Source organism: Rutidosis leptorrhynchoides, chromosome 1 (assembly GCF_046630445.1).
Source record: "Rutidosis leptorrhynchoides isolate AG116_Rl617_1_P2 chromosome 1, CSIRO_AGI_Rlap_v1, whole genome shotgun sequence".
Taxonomy (NCBI): domain Eukaryota; kingdom Viridiplantae; phylum Streptophyta; class Magnoliopsida; order Asterales; family Asteraceae; genus Rutidosis; species Rutidosis leptorrhynchoides.
Genome location: NC_092333.1, coordinates 651,420,223 through 651,444,776, shown reverse-complemented (window position 1 = coordinate 651,444,776; position 24,554 = coordinate 651,420,223).

Here is a 24,554-nt window from a genome sequence, read left to right as displayed (position 1 = left end):
ACAATTTTTATATTCCCAAGCGACAAAATTAAAGTAAAATAATGATAATGATAGAGTATTACTCAAACCAAATAAAAATAAAAGAGTAAATAGTAGTGACGGTGACAAATGAACAAGTAGATGTTACTGGACAAATTTTTAAAAAGAAAACGTCACGTTTCTATGTGAAACGATTCTAATTTCTAAACAAATACGATTGTTATAAAATGTCTATAAGCCTTCTCTATTTGACAGATAAACAAGAATACAATGCTTATTCCCAAGTCTTCACACAAAATAATTGCCAAGTCATACAATAATTTGAATTATAAATATTTCTGCCATACAAATTCCTAAATTTAAGGTGTTTCATATCTCTAACACTTGATAAAACTAATTTTAATTATTATATAATTGGATATACACTATTTTATCTTATGAGACAAGTTGAGAGAAAGGATCGTTAAACCAATTTCAATTATGACGTACTTCTTAAGAACTATTATCACTCTCAATCATGAAGTATCATTTTAAGAAATGATATTTCAGTGTCACCTCCGTATTCACTCTTAGAATTGATGAAATGAATATTGAACATGTCATCCTAACACCCTTTTTAGAATAATCGTGATCCACTATATTACTCCGTATATAGTTTGTCTGAAATTTCAAATGTTAATGCATATAGTATAAACAATTAATTCACTCCCTCCGTTTGAAAAATATATAAAAAGGGCGAAACTGAGAAATGTATATAGAGGGCGGAGGAGGAAAAGGAAAGCGTGCCATAAGTGTACTTTGCATCCCTCGTACAAGTAGTAGGTTAGAGTTTTTTTCTGGACAAAGTTTATTAATCAAATTTGTGTTAAAATATAAAGATGTTATTGTTAATTATTGCCCTCAATACATTAAAAATAATAATACTCTATTCTATATATTCTATATATTCTATATATAATAACAAACATAAAAATAGATCATTTAAATATCTATCTTTTAATCCTAGCCATCCATTTATAAGCATCATTAAATCTAGACTCTTTAAAAGTTTATGTCATAATTATGACCTCATAATCTCAAAGGTTAATAATGAAATAACTATTTAAAAGTTTATGTCATAATTATGACTTCATAATCTCAAAGTTTAATAATGAAATAACTAAAATACCCTTCAGCCTTCAGATTGAAGAAAACTACGGGATTAAAATGGTAAATTAGGGATTAGGGATTCTACAAAACTGAATTCATTCACGATCAAACAAAGGCAAAAACACCCTAATTTCCTCTCAAAATACATAGGACTGTCTTCAAAATTGAGATTACATCTTCATTAACCTAATAAGAATTCGCATACTGTAATATCACAGGATATGCTTTGATTTTGATCTCAGTTAAACAACTCAGTGATCGATTTTCTGTTGAAGGGGAAGAAATTCGTCGATCAATCTGATTGCTGCATTCCGATTCAATATATGCAAGGAGGTACCAAATTTCAATTTTTAGGTTAAATTCAAATTTCGATGTTATTCATTTAATTTATTTGTATTGAATTTAAGGGTAATTGGATTGAATATGTATATATTTTTTATATGATTTAATTAATTTGTATTAAATTGGATAAATTAATTTTTTGTCGTGGAGATATCCTGTCGAGCGTATTATCAATAGCTGTATCATGGAAGTTTAATGATCCTGTTCAAAAGTAGTTTGGGTTTATCCAAACCTGACTGCATTAACATAGGTTTTATTTTTAAATGATCAAAGTCTGACGTCGTCGATATCGTCAAATAGCAGAAGATACATGGGAGCTTTGTGGTTGCATTACGGTAGGATTTATGCTAAGCTATTAACTCATGATCTGTATTCACATTTCAGTATATATGATTTTCACAACAACAAAAATCTGACATGTTGACTTGAACTACTCCAGTGTGACCTTGCATATTTTCTGTACTTCCGAAAAGTGACTATGAGAAAGAAATGGAAATCATGGAGTACATAACGAAGGAGGAGTAATTGACCACAGATCATGAGGTACTTGAAATCTAAGAGAAACATGCCTACGATTGAGTAATGTTCGTCTCATCATATCTAAACATCAGTGAGTATTCAAAGATTTTAAATAAGTGCTCACATGTATGCATTATATCTATTATTAACATATATATGTGCTAATTACATATATGACTAAGGAGAAACAATGGTTTCTCAACAGAGGGGTCATAATACATAGGAATGCAAGATAACTATGTAGTTATTAGTGTTAATTCTATTTTATTTTTTGTTTATATGTGTGTGTCGTTTTGAACATAAGACAGATGGTAAAAAAGGTGCAATTGCACTCAAAGTGAACATGAGCATAGCTTGTGACAGAGTAGAGTGGTCTTTCATTCGAGCTGTTCTTAAATGTTTTATTTGTTGTGTCATATACATGTAACTATCTAAGTAGCAAATGTATTTTTTTTCAGTGAACCTTTTGATGAACAAACTTTTGGATTCTATTTATGTTTACATTTTTTTTTTTTTTTTTCCCTAAAGGGTTTAATTGGATGCTCTTCAAAACTCTGTTCTAATGATACCCTTTTGTAAGTGACAGTAAGGGTAAGTTAAATAAGTTATTTTTGGATGGTTTTTATCATATTTGATGCTTCCCTGTATATTATTAGACGCACAAACTATACTTCAGCTAAAAGGTATACAGAGTAGGGGTTAGACGCACAACAAGACTTGGGAGTGGGTCAATCTGGCCATGGGAAGTACATAAATAATTATATTGCTAACCAGTGTTGCAAAACTCACAATTACTCAGCGATCGAAAACTCGGTCAAATATGGTATGGTCAAACTTTGCTAAAACTCTAGATTACTCGGAAAATCTGTCAACCCTCAGTCAAAACTCGGGATTACTCGGATAACCAGTCAAATTTGGCCAAAACTATGATAAAATTGGTCAAAGTCAAACATGGTCAACATCATACACGTACTCCCCTTCCCAACTTTTTTTGCAACATTGTTGCTAATATATAAATTTTAGAGTATACATATGAAACTAATATTTTGATAAATATGAAGATTTCAACCAAGGATATACAATGGGAGGGCGAAGACCCAGGATAAGTAGAGGTGTGGGCCATGATGTTGGTCCAGGTGGCGTAAGAGGTCGCGGGTTGACAAAAGGTTAAATGGGAAAAGAGTTACCACCGTCACAAAATGGCTTTGGAAAGAATGGTCCGGATGTAATTCAACTACACAACACTGATACTTTAATAAAGGAGGTAATAATAATAACAAGCACCTTGGGCAATTTTGTCTTTGGTTTTGATTATGATTTATTATTATTTAATTATTTATAGCTTATCCATCTAGTTAATACATGCAGGTAGAGAGGGTATTCGGGTCTGGTAATTCAGATTCTGTATAAATACAGAAAGGTAAAAAAGTTTCGAAGGTTAAAGAAAACTTATATAGTTTGAAATGATGATTTATTTTATTATTAATTTTTTTTTAATTTTTGATGGTCTAGATGCCTTATTTGTCATTTGCATGATGGAGAAACATGAAAAAGCGCTTGTGGACGCAATTGCAAGGCTTGCAGATATATATGGCCAAAGTGGTACAGATAGTTATATTCTACTACTCCATACTATATTTACCTAAAGCATCAAATGTCTGTTTATATTTTATTATAATATAGCAGCTTACTTGAATTTTATCAAACTATGCATCAAGTCAAAAAGTTCATTTTCTATGTAATAGATTATTATTTACTTCGTTTGTGTTTACTTCAAATTTTGCTCTAAATGATCAGCATCAACACTTTCTAGCCTGCACAGAGAACAAGCTGTTGGGTTAATCAGTTTTAGTTTAATAATTTAATTAATATTAATATTTAATTAAATCTTAGCTATACTAATTAATTGGTAACAAGTTTGAATTGGTATTTTAGTGATCGAATATGCGGACTTAAAAGTCGTAGGAGTGGTACGTTGGAGATTAAGGATAATGGAGAACATAGTTAAGAATTTGTTTCGGATAAGAGTTGAAATGGGTCAGTAGCCAATATATTATGGCATCAATCAATAACAGTATAGTATTCAAATTCTTTTGGAAAACTTTGACCCATATATTTCTCTTTAATTTTTTTTTTTTGAACGGCAATTTTTTGGCATCAGTAGATCATTTATTTCAACGACCCTCATCATTTGCACGTATAAGACACGTTCGGGTGGAAACCCGAACCCGATCGACGGTACCCGGGAACACATCCATACGGGCAGTGTTCCTGGATAGAGGTCCGTGAACGAATCCGGTAAAACCTCCCTATAGGGTCAATATATACCACCATTATTGGTGTTCAAATGTTTTAAAGAAAATCATGTCATCCCTAAGGATCGAACCGATGACCTCTCCCTATCCCATGACACAAAGTACATGGGGGGAACTGTTGGGCTATGCCCGCAAGTTCCATATCTTTCTCTTTATTATACGGGAGTATATATTAAAAGAGGAGCAATGTCTTTTAGTAGATTATGTTGAACAGAGCACTAACCACATAAAATCCAAGTTTATTGCTGCTTTTCTTGGATATGAAATGGTTAAAAACAAAGACCTACATTTTCAATATAGTGTTGTATGTGAAGCACGGGTAAGTGACTTAATTTTCATATAACTTTACTTTTTGTGATTACTAAGTTTGTTAAGTTGTTAGATGCTAGATCAAAATCAAGACCTCGAAAACATAATTTGGTGATGGTTAATGGTACCTATAATTCTTTCTAATTCATCAAATGTTAACTTTTTGTTCAATTTAATAGTACAAAAGGTTTGCACTAGAAGAATAGTAATTCCAATTCCAATTGTGAATACAAGAAACACCAGAGCTTTTTTAAACTCAAAATGAAGTACTGGAGATTTTTTAACTCAAAAATGAGGAATCCACGAAGTTGTACGAAAAATGTCATTGAATTCTGTTCCATTTCGCTCCCCGTACTTAATTAGTGTGATGCAAAATTTATGAAGTTTTCTTTCAAATAAATTCGTTTACTGGTCAGTGATTTTGGAGGTCTATGTGACGCCCCGTACAAAACCATCGTGTACGATTCGTCAACAACAGGATCTTTACACGGTCAAATACTATATGCTGTTTGAAAACCATTTTACATTCATAAAAAGATAGCATTTTACAAAAGATAACGTGACACAGAGGTCATTACAAAGCCATTATTCAAATAACATAAGTTGCGAATACAAAATAAAAGTTTCATGATTGAGACATCTCTAAGTAATGCAGCGGAAATCTAACACAGCAGGTCCTTAATGTCATACTCCGTCCAAATTCTCTTGAACGAATACAATAACATCTGGTACCATTGCAATGAACGGACCTCTATATTCCATGAACGACTCCATGTAATACGAGCAAATGCACAGCGGAAGGTTTCTTTCATACCTGAGAATAAACATGCTTTAAAGTATCAACCAAAAGGTTGGTGAGTTCATAAGTTTATCATAAAACAATAAAATTCAACATTTTGATAGACCACAAGATTTAAATGCTGCATGGTACAAATGGGCCCGAATCCTATCTCCACCTGTAATGTACATGCGATATCTTTTAAATACAGTACACTCTTTTTTTTGTATACGAAACCATTTTCATAAATCTTAGTAACCGTACACATATCTCGTGTACAAAAATATCATACACATAACATGTGTATAAAATCATTCTCTCGATACATAACATTCACTTTTCATTCATAGCTTGGCTTGGTAACCGACCTTAACATATAATGCGCATAAATAATATCCTCAAAACAGAACATCTCGTCTGTATAATAATCATATAAACTTCGAAGTACTAAACACCACGCCCACTAGCCCTTCTGTCTAGTGAACATTCTGGGTGGGGGTGTTAAACCTGGTAGCTACCTTTAGGATTCGCGTCAATTAGGCGTGCACTAATTCTCAAAATTAGTGATGTTCCCTAATTCTTAGGTTACCAAGCAAAAATAATCAGGGGAAAAAATATTCATATCAATTGTGGCAATTATCACGTCCACATAATTCAATGGTGGCAATTATCACGTCCACATAATTCATTCGAGGAATGTTTTGCGTGTGTCTATCTCGTCAAACATTTATAAAAGCATTTCATGTATTCGCAGTTCAAAATGTATTTCAAAAGCATTTAATAAAGCAGTTGTAAAAGTAGCGCATGTATTCTCAGTCCCAAAAATGTAAAGAGTAAAAGGGAATCAAATGAACTCACTCTACAATATTTTGTAGTAAAAATATGCATACAACGGAACTGCACAATGCAGGGTTGACCTCGGATTCACGAACCTATATCATTCGTATATTCATTAATACATAATATTGTAATCGAACAAATATTTGTATTATTATTAATGATAATTTTTTATATATTTTATTATATATTTATTTTATATATTTTAATAAATAATAAGGTCTTAATATAGTTTACTTATGTGTATTAAATATATTGTTATATGATTATCATTTGTTAGTTAAATTAATGGAAATATTAAGATATAGGTAATAATACTATTAAATTTAAATATAATAATAATGCAAATTTTATATAAGATGATAATTTTAATAATACTTTTAATGCTAATAATAATAATGATATTACTAGTTTTAATAAATTATAAATTAAAATAATGATACTTCTAGTATTAATGATAACAGTAATAATATTGATATTATTTGTAACTATAAACATAACCATTTTATTACTAATATTAATAATTTTAGTAATGGTTCATTAAAAGCTACTCATAATAGTAATAATCCTAATCATACTAATATTTATATTAATATTAGTACTATCAGTAATAACTTTAATAATACTTAATGAGGTTACTTAATGACAAAATAATAATAACATTAATTATAGTATTTATGTCTACATAATAATAATGATAATACATATCTTAGTCGTTAATAAGTATAATAATAATAACAATAACCACCATATTCTTAATTATAACCATAGTCATAATAACAATAATGATAAATGATAACTAATACTTAAATGATAAAATTTATAATAATAAATACATTAATAACGTTAATATTAATAATAATAATAATAATAATAATAATAATAATAATATCCATATTACTTATAACCATGATAATAATAATAATAATTATAATTCTAATAATATTTAGTACTAACAACACTAATAAATTATAACAATAATAACATTAATATTAATAATAATAATAATAATAATAATAATAATAATAATAATAATAATAATAATAATAATAATAATAGGAGTTAATACCTTAGAAGCTTTTTTTTTTTAAAAAAAGAAGGAAATAAACAGCCTGAAGCGGGAATCGAACCGACGACCACTCGTTTCCACCATTTCCCTACAAACCACTGACCCACTCGTTACTTATTGAAATAACTCGCAGTTTTAATTATATAACCTATATGAAGCTGTTTGCTTTTCTTCTTAAACTTAAAACCCAATCCTCATCATCAACACATATCTCATCATCATTTACTTAACCATAATCATCATAATACAATATCATCATCATCATCATCTTAATAGAATTATTTAACCATAACCATCATCATAAATCATAATCGACTCCATCACCTTACCGTATCATCGTTATCATTTTATATACATCACCCTCATCCACTATCATTCGGGTATTCTTCATCATCATAACACATCATAAACATCATCATCTTCATCGATGTTTAATAGAACAGAAACAAGAAAGATAGCGAATAGTAACCGGAATTATCTCATTTTATAAAACACAAAGTGACTTGTTACAAGCCCACTTATCCTAACCCAATATTTAACGAGCCTAAGATGCAAACACTTGGTAGTCAATTAATAGACCCAGTAATTAAAATAAGGAGTGTGCGTGTATTGATTGCTTCGTCTGACTCATCAACAATCAAGAATAAATAATAGCAGCCAAAAGTCGTGGGGTTTGCAAATAATGATGAGTTTAGTTGGTGATGGTCATGGTTCTACCGACACAACAACAATAGCTCTTTATTGATGGTTTAACGTGTTAAATGGTTTCGTTGGTGGTGGTTTTATATCTGCAACAACAGCGTAGCAGCAACTAAATAAAGGTGGTTCAAACAAACAGGAACCAAAAGATAACCGGTTTGTTTGATGGTGGTTTAATAATGGTTGTATGGTTTGATGATGGTGGTGATGGAAAGTGATCAAGGTGGGGTGGTTTCGGGTTGTTGATGGTGATGGTTGACGAAGAGGATAAAGGTGGAAGGTTTGGTCGAAGGTGGTGGCGAATCATGGTGTCGTGGTGGTGGTAACTGTTTGGTGAGCTCAAGCCGAAAACAAAATCAAGGGTGGTCGGTTTTGGTTAAAGATCGAAACATAAACAGTGATGGGTTTGAATTGGTGATAGTCTTGGTGGTGAAGATGATGTCGTGATTTCATGGTGGGTGTTGTTAGCCGATGATAGTGGCGGCTTTGGTTTGAGGATGCTCATGGAGCTCGATTAAAATGGGAAAATAGAAAGGAAATAGTAGTTTATGGTGTCAATGGAATGGTATTCAAAGAAGGAAATGGGTTTGTGTTCTTGGGACTATGCAGTAAACTATCAGTTATATATATATCTAAATATATATCTTATATCTTATATTACAATAATAATAATAATAATAATAATAATAATAATAATAATAATATAATAATAACAACACATAGTACTACTTGCTTAAATCATGGAAAGGAAACATTGAATAACAGTAAAGCAGCCATATATTTTGGCCTCAATCTACCGACACTTTTTAAATACGGGTAGTATATCATGCTCCGTTGTTAATTAGTGGTGCATAAAAGTTTTCAGAAAAATCCCATATTTTTAAATTAACTATATTTATTTATTTTGGTCATTATGGTGTAAAATTCGATCATTAACTATTAAATAAAAATTACATCAACTGTCCCTTTTGATTCTGGGTAAAATATAAAAAGTGTTAAAACTTAATAACTAGGTCCTAAATATATTTTTAGTAAGCCAAAAATTTATAGAACTCATTTTCGGATCACCTTTTGTTTTAAAATTATATATGTTTGAATTTAACTTGCTTAATATTAATCGAAACATCAAACGAATATTAAAATCATTTAACATTTATTTTTAATATACTTAATTCATATAAAGATATATTTTAAATAATAATTATTATAATATCCTATTTTTATTTTATTAAATTTTTAATAACAACAACATATAATATCTTAAGTTATACTTCAAATTATTATTTATATCTATCTATATATTTAAACATATATGAATCCATTTACAAATAGTTGTTCGTGAATCGTTGGAAACAGTCAAGGGTCAAATGAATATATGAACATCGTTTCAAAATTTTCTACACTCAACATTACACACTTTGCTTATCGTATCAAAATCATATAAAGATTGAGTTTAAATTTAGTTGAAAATTCCCGGGTCGTCACAGTACCTACCCGTTAAAGAAATTTCGTCTCGAAATTTGAGTGGGATAATCATGGCTGATAATAAGTATGTTTCCATGACACATAGAGTTTTATCATCATTGAGTAATATGGATAAAACAAATTTGATTTTGTGAAGAGTATGAGTGAAGCTATCACAAAAGAGTGAAATGAGAGAAATAAAGTTTCATCATATCTTTTGACGCATATAGGGTTGATTTTCGGAGTTTAAGGGATTTAGAGGAAATTTTTGAAATCTAAAAGATTTGATTCTTCGGCGAGTAAGGAAATTAAGATCTCTAATATTAAATACGGTGATCTGCCTTGATTACTCTGTCTGATATTTCCATTATAAATTAAACTCTTCCGTTCCATTATTCTCATCATTCTTATACTTTCTTTCTTAGTGCATACATCCAAAAGATTGTGAAAATGCTTAATCCCGTTCTGATCCTTGTCCTTACCCTGACTATCGCAACAATCATTCTCATTTTCCAACTTCCACTGGAGGAATCTGTTTTCTTCTACTTCGCCCTTGGGGTTATAGTATTTTTAATTCTCCCGTGTCTTTATGTTGCGATAAACATTGACATACACGGTTTGTAATTTATGTGTTGTTGTCGGCCTTTATATTCTCCCTTATATTGCGGAGCTCTTTGCCTTTTAATTATCTTCTCGACCTCTAGTAAAGCGAGTAACGGTCCAGAATTCGTAAGTGTGGAGTTTCGAATGAACATCATGTTCTAAACAAGAAAGAACATATTAGCACGATTTGATTTGTCAAATTACCAGAATATCCGGAAAAGACCGAATCATCAAGAAAATATTTTCTTGATATTTTTGAGGTTAAATAAAATACAAGAGTCGTGTAACATGGCACATGATGACGGTATGATCTGTGAATCATCATGTTCCATTTAAAAACTCAGCATGACTTACTGTAATATAATCACGTTGATCAAGTGTCATTATATTATACTAACTCATGCATCAGTTCCCAGCATTACTTCAATAACATTCATATTTTAAGCTCGAAAGTTTACAGAATATAGAAACTAACAGTTTCTATATGATGTAACACTGATAGCACGAAGAGATTAATGATTTCAGATAAGAACAGTTATGAAAATATCTTCAGAAATATGGAGGATATTTATAATTATAGATACTATGATATCTTTGAATTTCTAATATCAAAGGATAGTGAAGAAAATTCGTCCGCAAGAGTTTGGAGTCAGAAGCAAGGTATTCGCTAAAGATTTCTTCAGAAATAGATTCATCAGGAATTTTAATGTACAAGTTTAGTCCTTGTGATTTGTTCAGAGACTCCTTCGTAGTTTGCTCAATCAGTTTTTCAGTTTCAAACTTTTTCTTAGCTTTGCCAACATACAATTCTTTATCATCAACTTTTGGCTGTTGAGGTCGTTTACAGTTTTTGTTGCTTCATTTAACTTTTCAAAATTCAGAGTATTAATTCGCAGACTGGGTGCTTTTCAGAATTTCAGAATGGAAGATCATAGTTCTAAGAGATAAATGTTATATAGATACATATAACTGTTGTTGTGGAAACGTTGCGAGACTCACAATACAGATTTTCTGATTTCCGGTAATTGGTATGGCAATTCTTGTTACAAGATGCGGATGAGTACATGATGAGACTTCAATAGATAAATATAGTGATTTGTCGGAGAGATTTAAACCAAGGAGCGACGAGGTTGTTGGTACATCTGCTGGTAATATGGTGGAATATAAAAGGTTCCCCGGTAACAATAAAAGAGCACGCACCTATAGCAAGGTTATAATAATTTTGTTTCGAACGAAAAGTCGAAGTTGATTTGCTGGAGCTGTGACAAAATTGGCTAATTTGAAAAAGATTTACAATATTATTTTCGGTAATAACAATGCCAAAGGAGCTAACACAGATACGTGTTAAACGTTTACTTAGGTTCCTAGAATTTTTCAGGTGCATAACTATATGCATAAATCTGTCCTTCCATAGATGAAGTGCGGTTGGTTCATCCTCTCGATTGAAGTGTTCTCAAGAATCATGAAAGGTTTGAACGCGGATTGTAATCATCAAGATACAAATGAGGGTTAAGATGAAATCAAGTGGCAAACTTGAAGAAATGTTTAATTTCATATGTTATAATCAATATTTTAATTCATTTTAATTGTCCAATGTTATTAGTCCACAGTTGACAGTCCAATAATTCATATATAGTTTAATATACAATATTCGAATTAATTAATATGTGTCGTGACCCGTGTACATGTCCCAGACTCAATCACAACTCAAAGTATATATATTATTGTAGAATCAACCTCAACCCTGTATAGCTAACTCCAGCATTACTGCATATAGAGTGTCTATGATTATTCCAAATAATATATATAGATGCGTCGATATGATATGTCAAAACCTTGTATACGTGTCCCGATATTTAAATGCGTAAATAAATAACAGGAATTAAATGACGATAAATAAAGTGCGTAAAGTAAATAACAGAAATTAAATGACGATAAATAAAATTGCGATAATTAAATGTATAATAAGGAATTAACAGTTAGCTAGGAACAGTTAGCTAGGATTTTTTTAGCGTGGATTCTTAACAAAATTTCTCATAGTTAATTTGTTTGTTTCTAACAAATTTTATTTTGTCCAATGTTTTCTTCATTATGCCACTTGTCGGATTCTGATAGGTCAAAATCCAAATATAAAATTGAATGAAAATGGTTATTCTGTGGTGAACGTATACGTGCATCGGTGGATGTAAATAGGATAGTAAATGACGGTTGAATCGGATTTGAAGAATGTACAGTATAACATGTTAATATGAAAGTTAAATATTTCCTCGGGTATTACCTACCCGTTAAAATATTTTCACCATTAATAGTTTGTACAAAAGAATTTCTAATTACAATCTTTATGAAAACATATATACATATATATTTTCTTCAGATGTAAATCGTGGATTTAATGAGTTAATATGATATTAAACTCATCTGATTTACGGCTAGAATTAGAGTACATAATCTATAAAACATTAGAGATTACATAATCGCCATGAAGAACGAAGATAATTGATATAGGACGATATGTAGAATGATGATTATACTCGAGGTACAGAATGAGATGTTGAGGCATGGATTGTTGATGGTACTGGTGCTGTTACTGATGGTACTGTTGGTGTCGATGATGTTGCTAAAACTGGTAAATTTTGCACCATATTTTCCAAGGCTACAACTCAGGCGCGAAGCTCGTTGGCTTCTGCTATTACTCCGGGATGATTGTCGGTCAGAACGAGCGGATGAATAAGATCTAAAATTTGAGATAGAATATAATTGTGGTGAGATATTCTAGAAATAAGGCTAAAAATGGTGTTTCGGATAGTTTCGCCGGTAAGTGCTTCAGGTTCTTCGTCAAGAGGTGAATTCGGTTGGTGGAAAGGATCGCCTTCTTCGTGTCTCCATTGATTAAGTTGACTACGAACCCATCAGATGAATTGGGGATGACTGACTGATTGATTCATTCTGGTGACACCGCTTTCTGAGCTTAGGTGAATATCCATGTAGGAATAGCTGTCGGAATAACTATCAGAATAGCTATTGAAATCTGAGGGACTCGAACTGGTTGAGGGATTCATCTCGTACGATCAGATGAAGGATTTTTGATAAGAAATAGATTATAGGATGTAGATTAGTACCCTGCAATACATAATTTACATATGCATATATAATACTAAAATCCCATAAGTTACGGAGGAATCTACGGAAGCTGTCAGGCAAAGGTAACAATAATAGATACGTTAAGATATGAATTTATCTATACACTGTCTATGCAATAGAGGCAGTAAGACATGTCTAGACTAAGAATAATGAGCAGGTAATTTCCTAAGGATGATAAGCAGATGATTTCCGACAAAAATGATAAGCAAAACTTTTGACATGCAGACACGGTCGATGTCCAGAGTCACTAATGCATCTAAACAACTATCAGTTAGACACACTAATGCAAGACCTGATTCGCTAAGACCACCGCTCTGATACCACATGTCATACCCCGTCCAAATTCTCTTGAATGAATACAATAACATCTGGTACCATTGCGATGAACGGACCACTATATTCCATGAACGACTCCATATGCACAGCGGAAGGTTTCTTTCATACCTGAGAATAAACATGCTTTAAAGTATCAACCAAAAGGTTGGTGAGTTCATAAGTTTATCATAAAATAATAAAATTCAACATTTTGATAGACCACAAGATTTAAATGCTGCATGGTACAAATGGGCCCGAATCCTATACCCACCTGTAATGTACATGCGATATCTTTTAAATACAGTACACTTTTTTTTTGTGTACGAAACCATTTTTCATAAATCTTAGTAACCGTACACATATCTCGTGTACAAAAATATCATACACATAACCTGTGTATAAAATCATTCTCTCAATACATAAGATTCACTTTTCGTTCATAGCTTGGCTTGGTAACCGACCTTAACATATAATGCGCATAAATAATATCCCCAAAACAGAACATCTCGTATGTATAATAATCATATAAACTTCGAAGTACTAAACACCACGCCCACTAGCCCTTCGGTCTAATGAACATTCTGGGTGGGGGTGTTAAACCCGGTAGCTACCTTTAGGATTCGCGTCAATTAGGCGTGCACTAATTCTCAAAATTAGTGATGTTCCCTAATTCTTAGGTTACCAAGCAATAATAATCAGGGGAAAAAATATTCATATCAATTGTGGCAATTATCACGTCCACATAATTTAATGGAGGCAATTATCACGTCCACATAATTCATTCGAGGAATGTTTTGCTTGTGTCTATCTCGTCAAACATTTATAAAAGTATTTCATGTATTCGCAGTTCAAAATGTATTTCAAAAGCATTTAATAAAGCAGTTGTAAAAGTAGCGCATGTATTCTGAGTTCCAAAAATGTAAAGAGTAAAAGGGAATCAAATGAACTCACTCTACAATATTTTGTAGTAAAAATATATTCATACGACGGAACTGCACAATGCAGGGTTGGCCTCGGATTCACGAACCTATATCATTCGTTTATTCATTAATACATAATATTGTAATCAAATAAATATTTGTATTATTATTAATGATAATTTTTATATATTTTATTATATATTTATTATATATATTTAAATAAATAAAAGTCTTAATATAGTTTACTTATGTGTATTAAATATATTGTTATATGATTATCATTTGTTAGTTAAATTAATGGAAATATTAAGATATAGGTAATAATACTATTAAATTTAAATATAATAATAATGCAAATTTTATATAAGATGATAATTTTAATAATACTTTTAATGCTAATAATAATAATGATATTACTAGTTTTAATAAATTATAAATTAAAATAATGATACTTCTAGTATTAATGATAACAGTAATAATATTGATATTATTAGTAACTATAAACATAACCATTTTATTACTAATATTAATAATTTTAGTAATGGTTCATTAAAAGCTACTCATAATAGTAATAATCCTAATCATACTAATATTTATATTAATATTAGTACTATCAGTAATAACTTTAATAATACTTAATGAGGTTACTTAATGACAAAATGATAATAACATTAATTATAGTATTTATGTCTACAAAATAATAATGATAATACATATCTTAGTCGTTAATAAGTATAATAATAATAACAATAACAACCATATTCTTAATTATAACCATAGTCATAATAACAATAATGATAAATGATAACTAATACTTAAATGATAAAATTTATAATAATAAATACATTAATAACGTTAATATTAATAATAATAATATTCATATTACTTATAAACATGATAATAATAATAATAATTATAATTCTAATAATATTTAGTACTAACAACACTAATAAATTATAACAATAATAACATTAACTAATAATAATGATAATAATAATAATAATAATAATAATAATAATAATAATAATAATAATAATAATAATAATAATAATAATAATAATAATAATAATAATAATAATAATAATAATAATAGGAGTTAATACCTTAGAAGCTTTTTTTTTAAAAAAAGAAGGAAATAAACAGCCTGAAGCGGGAATCGAACCCACGACCACTCGTTTCCACCATTTCCCTACAAACCACTGACCCACTCGTTACTTCTTGAAATAACTCGCAGTTTTAATTATATAACCTATATGAAGCTGTTTGCTTTTCTTCTTAAACTTAAAACCCAATCCTCATCATCAACACATATCTCATCATCATTTACTTAACCATAATCATCATAATACAATATCATCATCATCATCTTAATATAATTATTTAACCATAACCATCATCATAAATCATAATCGACTCCATCACCTTACCGTATCATCATTATCATTTTATATACATCACCCTCATCCACTATCATTCGGGTATTCTTCATCATCATAACACATCATAAACATCATCATCTTCATCGATGTTTAATAGAACAGAAACAAGAAAGATAGCGAATAGTAACCGGAATTATCTCATTTTATAAAACATAAAGTGACTTGTTACAAGCCCGCTTATCCTAACCCAATATTTAACGAGCCCAAGATGCAAACACTTGGGAGTCCATTAATAGACCCAGTAATTAAAATAAGGAGTGTGCGTGTATTGATTGCTTCGTCTGACTCATCAACAATCAAGAATAAATAATAGCAGCCAAAAGTCGTGGGGTTTGCAAACAATGATGAGTTTAGTTGGTGATGGTCATGGTTCTACCGATACAACAACAATAGCACTTTATTGATGGTTTAACGTGTTAAATGGTTTCGTTGGTGGTGGTTTTATATCTGCAACAACAGCGTAGCAGCAACTAAATAAAGGTGGTTCAAATAAACAGGAACCAAAAGATAACCGGTTTGTTTGATGGTGGTTTAATAATGGTTATATCGTTTGATGATGGTGGTGATGGAAAGTGATCAAGGTGGGGTGGTTTTGGGTTGTTAATGGTGATGGTTGACGAAGAGGATGAAGGTGGAAGGTTTGGTCGAAGGTGGTGGTGAATCATGGTGTCATGGTGGTGGTAACTGTTTGGTGAGCTCAAGCCGAAAACAAAATCAAGGGTGGTCGGTTTTGGTTAAAGATCGAAACATAAACAGTGATGGGTTTGAATTGGTGATAGTCTTGGTGGTGAAGATGATGTCGTGATTTCATGGTGGGTGTTGTTAGGCGATGATAGTGGCGGCTTTGGTTTGAGGATGCTCATGGAGCTCGATTAAAATGGGAAAATAGAAAGGAAATAGTAGTTTATGGTGTCAATGGAATGGTATTCAAAGAAGGAAATGGGTTTGTATTCTTGGGACTATGCAGTAAACTATCAGTTATATATATCTAAATATATATCTTATATCTTATATTACAATAATAATAATAATATAATAATAATAACACATAGTACTACTTGCTTAAATCATAGAAAGGAAACATTGAATAACAGTAAAGCAGCCATATATTTTGGCCTCAATCTACCGACGCATTTTAAATACGGGTAGTATATCGTGCTCCGTTGTTAATTAGTGGTGCATAAAAGTTTTCAGAAAAATCTCATATTTTTAAATTAACTATATTTATTTATTTTGGTCATTATGGTGTAAAATTCGATCATTAACTATTAAATAAAAATTACATCAACTGTCCCTCTCGATTCTGGGTAAAATATAAAAAGTGTTAAAACTTAATAACTAGGTCCTAAATATATTTTTAGTAAGCAAAAAATTTATAGAACTCATTTTCGGATCACCTTTTGTTTTAAAATTATATATGTTTGAATTTAACTTGCTTAATATTAATCGAAACTTCAAACGAATATTAAAATCATTTAACATTTATTTTTAATATACTTTATTCATATAAAGATATATTTTAAATAATAATTATTATAATATCCTATTTTTATTTTATTAAATTTTTAATAACAACAACATATAATATCTTAAGTTATACTTCAAATTATTATTTATATCTATCTATATATTTAAACATATATGAATCCATTTACAAATAGTTGTTCGTGAATCGTTGGAAACAGTCAAGGGTCAAATGAATATATGAACATCGTTTCAAAATTTTCTAGACTCAACGTTACACACTTTGCTTATCGTATCAAAATCATATAAAGATTAAGTTTAAATTTAGTTGAAAATTCCCGGGTCGTCACAGTACCTACCCGTTAAAGAAATTTCATCCCGAAATTTGAGTGGGATCATCATGGCTGGCAATAAGTATGTTTCCGTGACACATAGAGTTTTATCATCATTGAGTAATATGGATAAAACAAATTTGATTTTGTGAAGAGTATGAGTGAAGCTATCACAAAAGAGTGAAATGAGAGAAATAAAGTTTCGTCATATCTTTTGACGCAGATAGGGTTGATTTTCGGAGTTTAAGGGATTTAGAGGAAATTTTCGAAATCTAAAAGATTTGATTCTTCGGCGAGTAAGGAAATTAAGATCTTTAATATTAAATACGGTGATCTGCCTTGATTACTCTGTCTGATATTTCCATTATAAATTAAACTCTTCCGTTCCATTATTCTCATCATTCTTATACTTTCTTTCTTAGTTCATACATCCAAAAGATTGTGAAAATGCTTAATCCCGTTCTGATCCTTGTCCTTACCCTGACTATCGCAACAATCATTCTCATTTTCCAACTTCCATTGGAGGAATCTATTTTCTTCTACTTCGCCCTTGGGGTTATAGTATTTTTAATTCTCCTGTGTCTTTATGTTGCGATAAACATTGACATACACGGTTTGTAATTTATGTGTTGTTGTCGGCCTTTATATTCTCCCTTATATTGCGGAGCTCTTTGCCTTTTTATTATCTTCTCGACCTCTAGTAAAGCGAGTAACGGTCCATAATTTGTAAGTATGGAGTTTCGAATGAACATCATGTTCTAAACAAGAAGGAATATATTAGCACGATTTGATTTGTCAAATTACCAGAATATCCGAAAAAGACCGAATCATCAAGAAAATATTTTTTTGATATTTTTGAGGTTAAATATAATACAAGAGTCGTGTAACATGGCACATGATGACGGTATGATCTGTGAATCATCATGTTCCATTTAAAAACTCAGCATGACTTACTGTAATATAATCACGTTGATCAAGTGTCATTATATTATACTAACTCATGCATCAGTTCCCAGCATTACTTCAATAACATTCATATTTTAAGCTCGAAAGTTTACAGAATATAGAAACTAACAGTTTCTATATGATGTAACACTGATAGCACGAAGAGATTAATGATTTCAGATAAGAACAGTTATGAAAATATCTTCAGAAATATGGAGGATATTTATAATTATAGATACTATGATATCTTGGAATTTCTAATATCGAAGGATAGTGAAGAAAATTCGTCCGCAAGAGTTTGGAGTCAGAAGCAAGGTATTCGCTAAAGATTTTGAAATGTCCCGTTCTTATTGATTAAAAACGTTCCATATTAATTGATTTCGTTGCGAGGTTTTGACCTCTATATGAGATGTTTTTTTAAAGACTGCATTCATTTTTTAAACAAACCATAACCTTTATTTCATTAATAAAGGTTTAAAAAGCTTTACGTAGATTATCAAATAATGATAATCTAAAATATCCTGTTTACACACGACCATTACATAATGGTTTACAATACAAATATGTTACATCGAAATCAGTTTCTTGAATGCAGTTTTTACACAATATCATACAAACATGGACTCCAAATCTTGTCCTTATTTTAGTATGCAACAGCGGAAGCTCTTAATATTCACCTGAGAATAAACATGCTTTAAACGTCAACAAAAATGTTGGTGAGTTATAGGTTTAACCTATATATATCAAATCGTAACAATAGACCACAAGATTTCATATTTCAATACACATCCCATACATAGAGATAAAAATCATTCATATGGTGAACACCTGGTAACCGACATTAACAAGATGCATATATAAGAATATCCCCATCATTCCGGGACACCCTTCGGATATGATATAAATTTCGAAGTACTAAAGCATCCGGTACTTTGGATGGGGTTTGTTAGGCCCAATAGATCTATCTTTAGGATTCGCGTCAATTAGGGTGTCTGTTCCCTAATTCTTAGATTACCAGACTTAATAAAAAGGGGCATATTCGATTTCGATAATTCAACCATAGAATGTAGTTTCACGTACTTGTGTCTATTTTGTAAATCATTTATAAAACCTGCATGTATTCTCATCCCAAAAATATTAGATTTTAAAAGTGGGACTATAACTCACTTTCACAGATTTTTACTTCGTCGGGAAGTAAGACTTGGCCACTGGTTGATTCACGAACCTATAACAATATATACATATATATCAAAGTATGTTCAAAATATATTTACAACACTTTTAATATATTTTGATGTTTTAAGTTTATTAAGTCAGCTGTCCTCGTTAGTAACCTACAACTAGTTGTCCACAGTTAGATGTACAGAAATAAATCGATAAATATTATCTTGAATCAATCCACGACCCAGTGTATACGTATCTCAGTATTGATCACAACTCAAACTATATATATTTTGGAATCAACCTCAACCCTGTATAGCTAACTCCAACATTCACATATAGAGTGTCTATGGTTGTTCCAAAATATATATAGATGTGTCGACATGATAGGTCGAAACATTGTATACGTGTCTATGGTATCTCAAGATTACATAATATATAATACAAGTTGATTAAGTTATGGTTGGAATAGATTTGTTACCAATTTTCACGTAGCTAAAATGAGAAAAATTATCCAATCTTGTTTTACCCATAACTTCTTCATTTTAAATCCGTTTTGAGTGAATCAAATTGCTATGGTTTCATATTGAACTCTATTTTATGAATCTAAACAGAAAAAGTATAGGTTTATAGTCGGAAAAATAAGTTACAAGTTGTTTTTGTAAAGGTAGTCATTTCAGTCGAAAGAACGACGTCTAGATGACCATTTTAGAAAACATACTTCCACTTTGAGTTTAACCATAATTTTTGGATATAGTTTCATGTTCATAATAAAAATAATTTTCTCAGAATAACAACTTTTAAATCAAAGTTTATCATAGTTTTTAATTAACTAACCCAAAACAGCCCGCGGTGTTACTACGACGGCGTAAATCCGGTTTTACGGTGTTTTTCGTGTTTCCAGGTTTTAAATCATTAAGTTAGCATATCATATAGATATAGAACATGTGTTTAGTTGATTTTAAAAGTCAAGTTAGAAGGATTAACTTTTGTTTGCGAACAAGTTTAGAATTAACTAAACTATGTTCTAGTGATTACAAGTTTAAACCTTCGAATAAGATAGCTTTATATGTATGAATCGAATGATGTTATGAACATCATTACTACCTTAAGTTCCTTGGATGAACCTACTGGAAAAGAGAAAAATGGATCTAGCTTCAATGGATCTTTGGATGGCTCAAAGTTCTTGAAGCAAAATCATGACACGAAAACAAGTTCAAGTAAGATCATCACTTGAAATAAGATTGTTATAGTTATAGAAATTGAACCAAAGTTTGAATATGATTATTACCTTGTATTAGAATGATAACCTACTGTAAGAAACAAAGATTTCTTGAGGTTGGATGATCACCTTACAAGATTGGAAGTGAGCTAGCAAACTTGAAAGTATTCTTGATTTTATGAAACTAGAACTTTTGGAATTTATGAAGAACACTTAGAACTTGAAGATAGAACTTGAGAGAGTTCAATTAGATGAAGAAAATTGAAGAATGAAAGTGTTTGTAGGTGTTTTTGGTCGTTGGTGTATGGATTAGATATAAAGGATATGTAATTTTGTTTTCATGTAAATAAGTCATGAATGATTACTCATATTTTTGTAATCTTATGAGATATTTCATGCTAGTTGCCAAATGATGGTTCCCACATGTGTTAGGTGACTCACATGGGCTGCTAAGAGCTGATCATTGGAGTGTATATACCAATAGTACATACATCTAAAAGCTGTGTATTGTACGAGTACGAATACGGGTGCATACGAGTAGAATTGTTGATGAAACTGAACGAGAATGTAATTGTAAGCATTTTTGTTAAGTAGAAGTATTTTGATAAGTGTATTGAAGTCTTTCAAAAGTGTATAAATACATATTAAAACACTACATGTATATACATTTTAACTGAGTCGTTAAGTCATCGTTAGTCGTTACATGTAAGTGTTGTTTTGAAACCTTTAGGTTAACGATCTTGTTAAATGTTGTTAACCCAATGTTTATAATATCAAAAGAGATTTTAAATTATTATATTATCATGATATTATGATGTACGAATATCTCTTAATATGATATATATACATTAAATGTCGTTACAACGATAAACGTTACATATATGTCTCGTTTCAAAATCATTAAGTTAGTAGTCTTGTTTTTACATATGTAGTTCATTGTTAATATAATTAATGATATGTTTACTTATCATAATATCATGTTAACTATATATATAACCATATATATGTCATCATATAGTTTTTTTTTACAAGTTTTAACGTTCGTGAATCACCGGTCAACTTGGGTGGTCAATTGTCTATATGAAACCTATTTCAATTAATCAAGTCTTAACAAGTTTGATTGCTTAACATGTTGGAAACATTTAATCATGTAAATATCAATCTCAATTAATATATATAAACATGTAAAAGTTCGGGTCACTACAGTACCTACCCGTTAAATAAATTTCGTCCCGAAATTTTAAGCTGTTGAAGGTGTTGACGAATCTTCTGGAAATAGATGCGGGTATTTCTTCTTCATCTGATCTTCACGCTCCCAGGTGAACTCGGGTCCTCTACGAGCATTCCATCGAACCTTAACAATTGGTATCTTGTTTTGCTTAAGTCTTTTAACCTCACGATCCATTATTTCGACGGGTTCTTCGATGAATTGGAGTTTTTCGTTGATTTGGATTTCATCTAATGGAATAGTGAGATCTTCTTTAGCAAAACATTTCTTCAAATTCGAGACGTGGAAAGTGTTATGTACAGCCGCGAGTTGTTGAGGTAACTCAAGTCGGTAAGCTACTGGTCCGACACGATCAATAATCTTGAATGGTCCAATATACCTTGGATTTAATTTCCCTCGTTTACCAAATCGAACAACGCCTTTCCAAGGTGAAACTTTAAGCATGACCATCTCTCCAATTTCAAATTCTATATCTTTTCTTTTAATGTCAGCGTAGCTCTTTTGTCGACTTTGGGCGGTTTTCAACCGTTGTTGAATTTGGATGATCTTCTCGGTAGTTTCTTGTATAATCTCCGGACCCGTAATCTGTCTATCCCCCACCTCACTCCAACAAATCGGAGACCTGCACTTTCTACCATAAAGTGCTTCAAACGGCGCCATCTCAATGCTTAAATGGTAGCTGTTGTTGTAGGAAAATTCTGCTAACGGTAGATGTCGATCCCAACTGTTTCCGAAATCAATAACACATGCTCGTAGCATGTCTTCAAGCGTTTGTATCGTCCTTTCGCTCTGCCCATCAGTTTGTGGATGATAGGCAGTACTCATGTCTAGACGAGTTCCTAATGCTTGCTGTAATGTCTGCCAGAATCTTGAAATAAATCTGCCATCCCTATCAGAGATAATAGAGATTGGTATTCCATGTCTGGAGACGACTTCCTTCAAATACAGTCGTGCTAACTTCTCCATCTTGTCATCTACTCTTATTGGTAGGAAGTGTGCTGATTTGGTGAGACGATCAACTATTACCCAAATAGTATCAAAACCACTTGCAGTCCTTGGCAATTTAGTGATGAAATCCATGGTAATGTTTTCCCATTTCCATTCCGGGATTTCGGGTTGTTGAAGTAGACCTGATGGTTTCTGATGCTCAGCTTTGACCTTAGAACACGTCAAACATTCTCCTACGTATTTAGCAACATCGGCTTTCATACCCGGCCACCAAAAATGTTTCTTGAGATCCTTGTACATCTTCCCCGTTCCAGGATGTATTGAGTATCTGGTTTTATGAGCTTCTCTAAGTACCATTTCTCTCATATCTCCAAATTTTGGTACCCAAATCCTTTCAACCCTATACCGGGTTCCGTCTTCCCGAATATTAAGATGCTTCTCCGATTCTTTGGGTATTTCATCCTTTAAATTTCCCTCTTTTAAAACTCCTTGTTGCGCCTCCTTTATTTAAGTAGTAAGGTTATTATGAATCATTATATTCATAGATTTTACTCGAATGGGTTCTCTATCCTTCCTGCTCAAGGCATCGGCTACCACATTTGCCTTCCCCGGGTGGTAACGAATCTCAAAGTCGTAATCATTCAACAATTCAATCCACCTACGCTGCCTCATATTCAGTTGTTTCTGATTAAATATGTGTTGAAGACTTTTGTGGTCGGTATATATAATACTTTTGACCCCATATAAGTAGTGCCTCCAAGTCTTTAATGCAAAAACAACCGCGCCTAATTCCAAATCATGCGTCGTATAATTTTGTTCGTGAATCTTCAATTGTCTAGACGCATAAGCAATCACCTTCGTTCGTTGCATTAATACACAACCGAGACCTTGCTTTGATGCGTCACAATAAATCACAAAATCATCATTCCCTTCAGGCAATGACAATATAGGTGCCGTAGTTAGCTTTTTCTTCAATAACTGAAACGCTTTCTCTTGTTCATCATTCCATTCAAATTTCTTCCCTTTATGCGTTAATGCAGTCAAACATCGCGAGGTACTTGACCTCTATATGATACATTTTACAAACATTGCATTCGTTTTTGAAAAGACAATCTTTCATTTCATCGAAATTTGACGTCATGCATATCATTTCATAATATATCTAACTATAATTGACTTTATAATAATCTTGATGAACTCAACGACTCGAATGCAACGTCTTTTGAAATATGCCATGAATGACTCCAAGTAATATCTTTAAAATGAGCAAATGCACAGCGGAAGATTTCTTTCGTACCTGAGAATAAACATGCTTTCAAGTGTCAACCAAAAGGTTGGTGAGTTCATTAGTTTAACATAAATAATCATTTCAATAT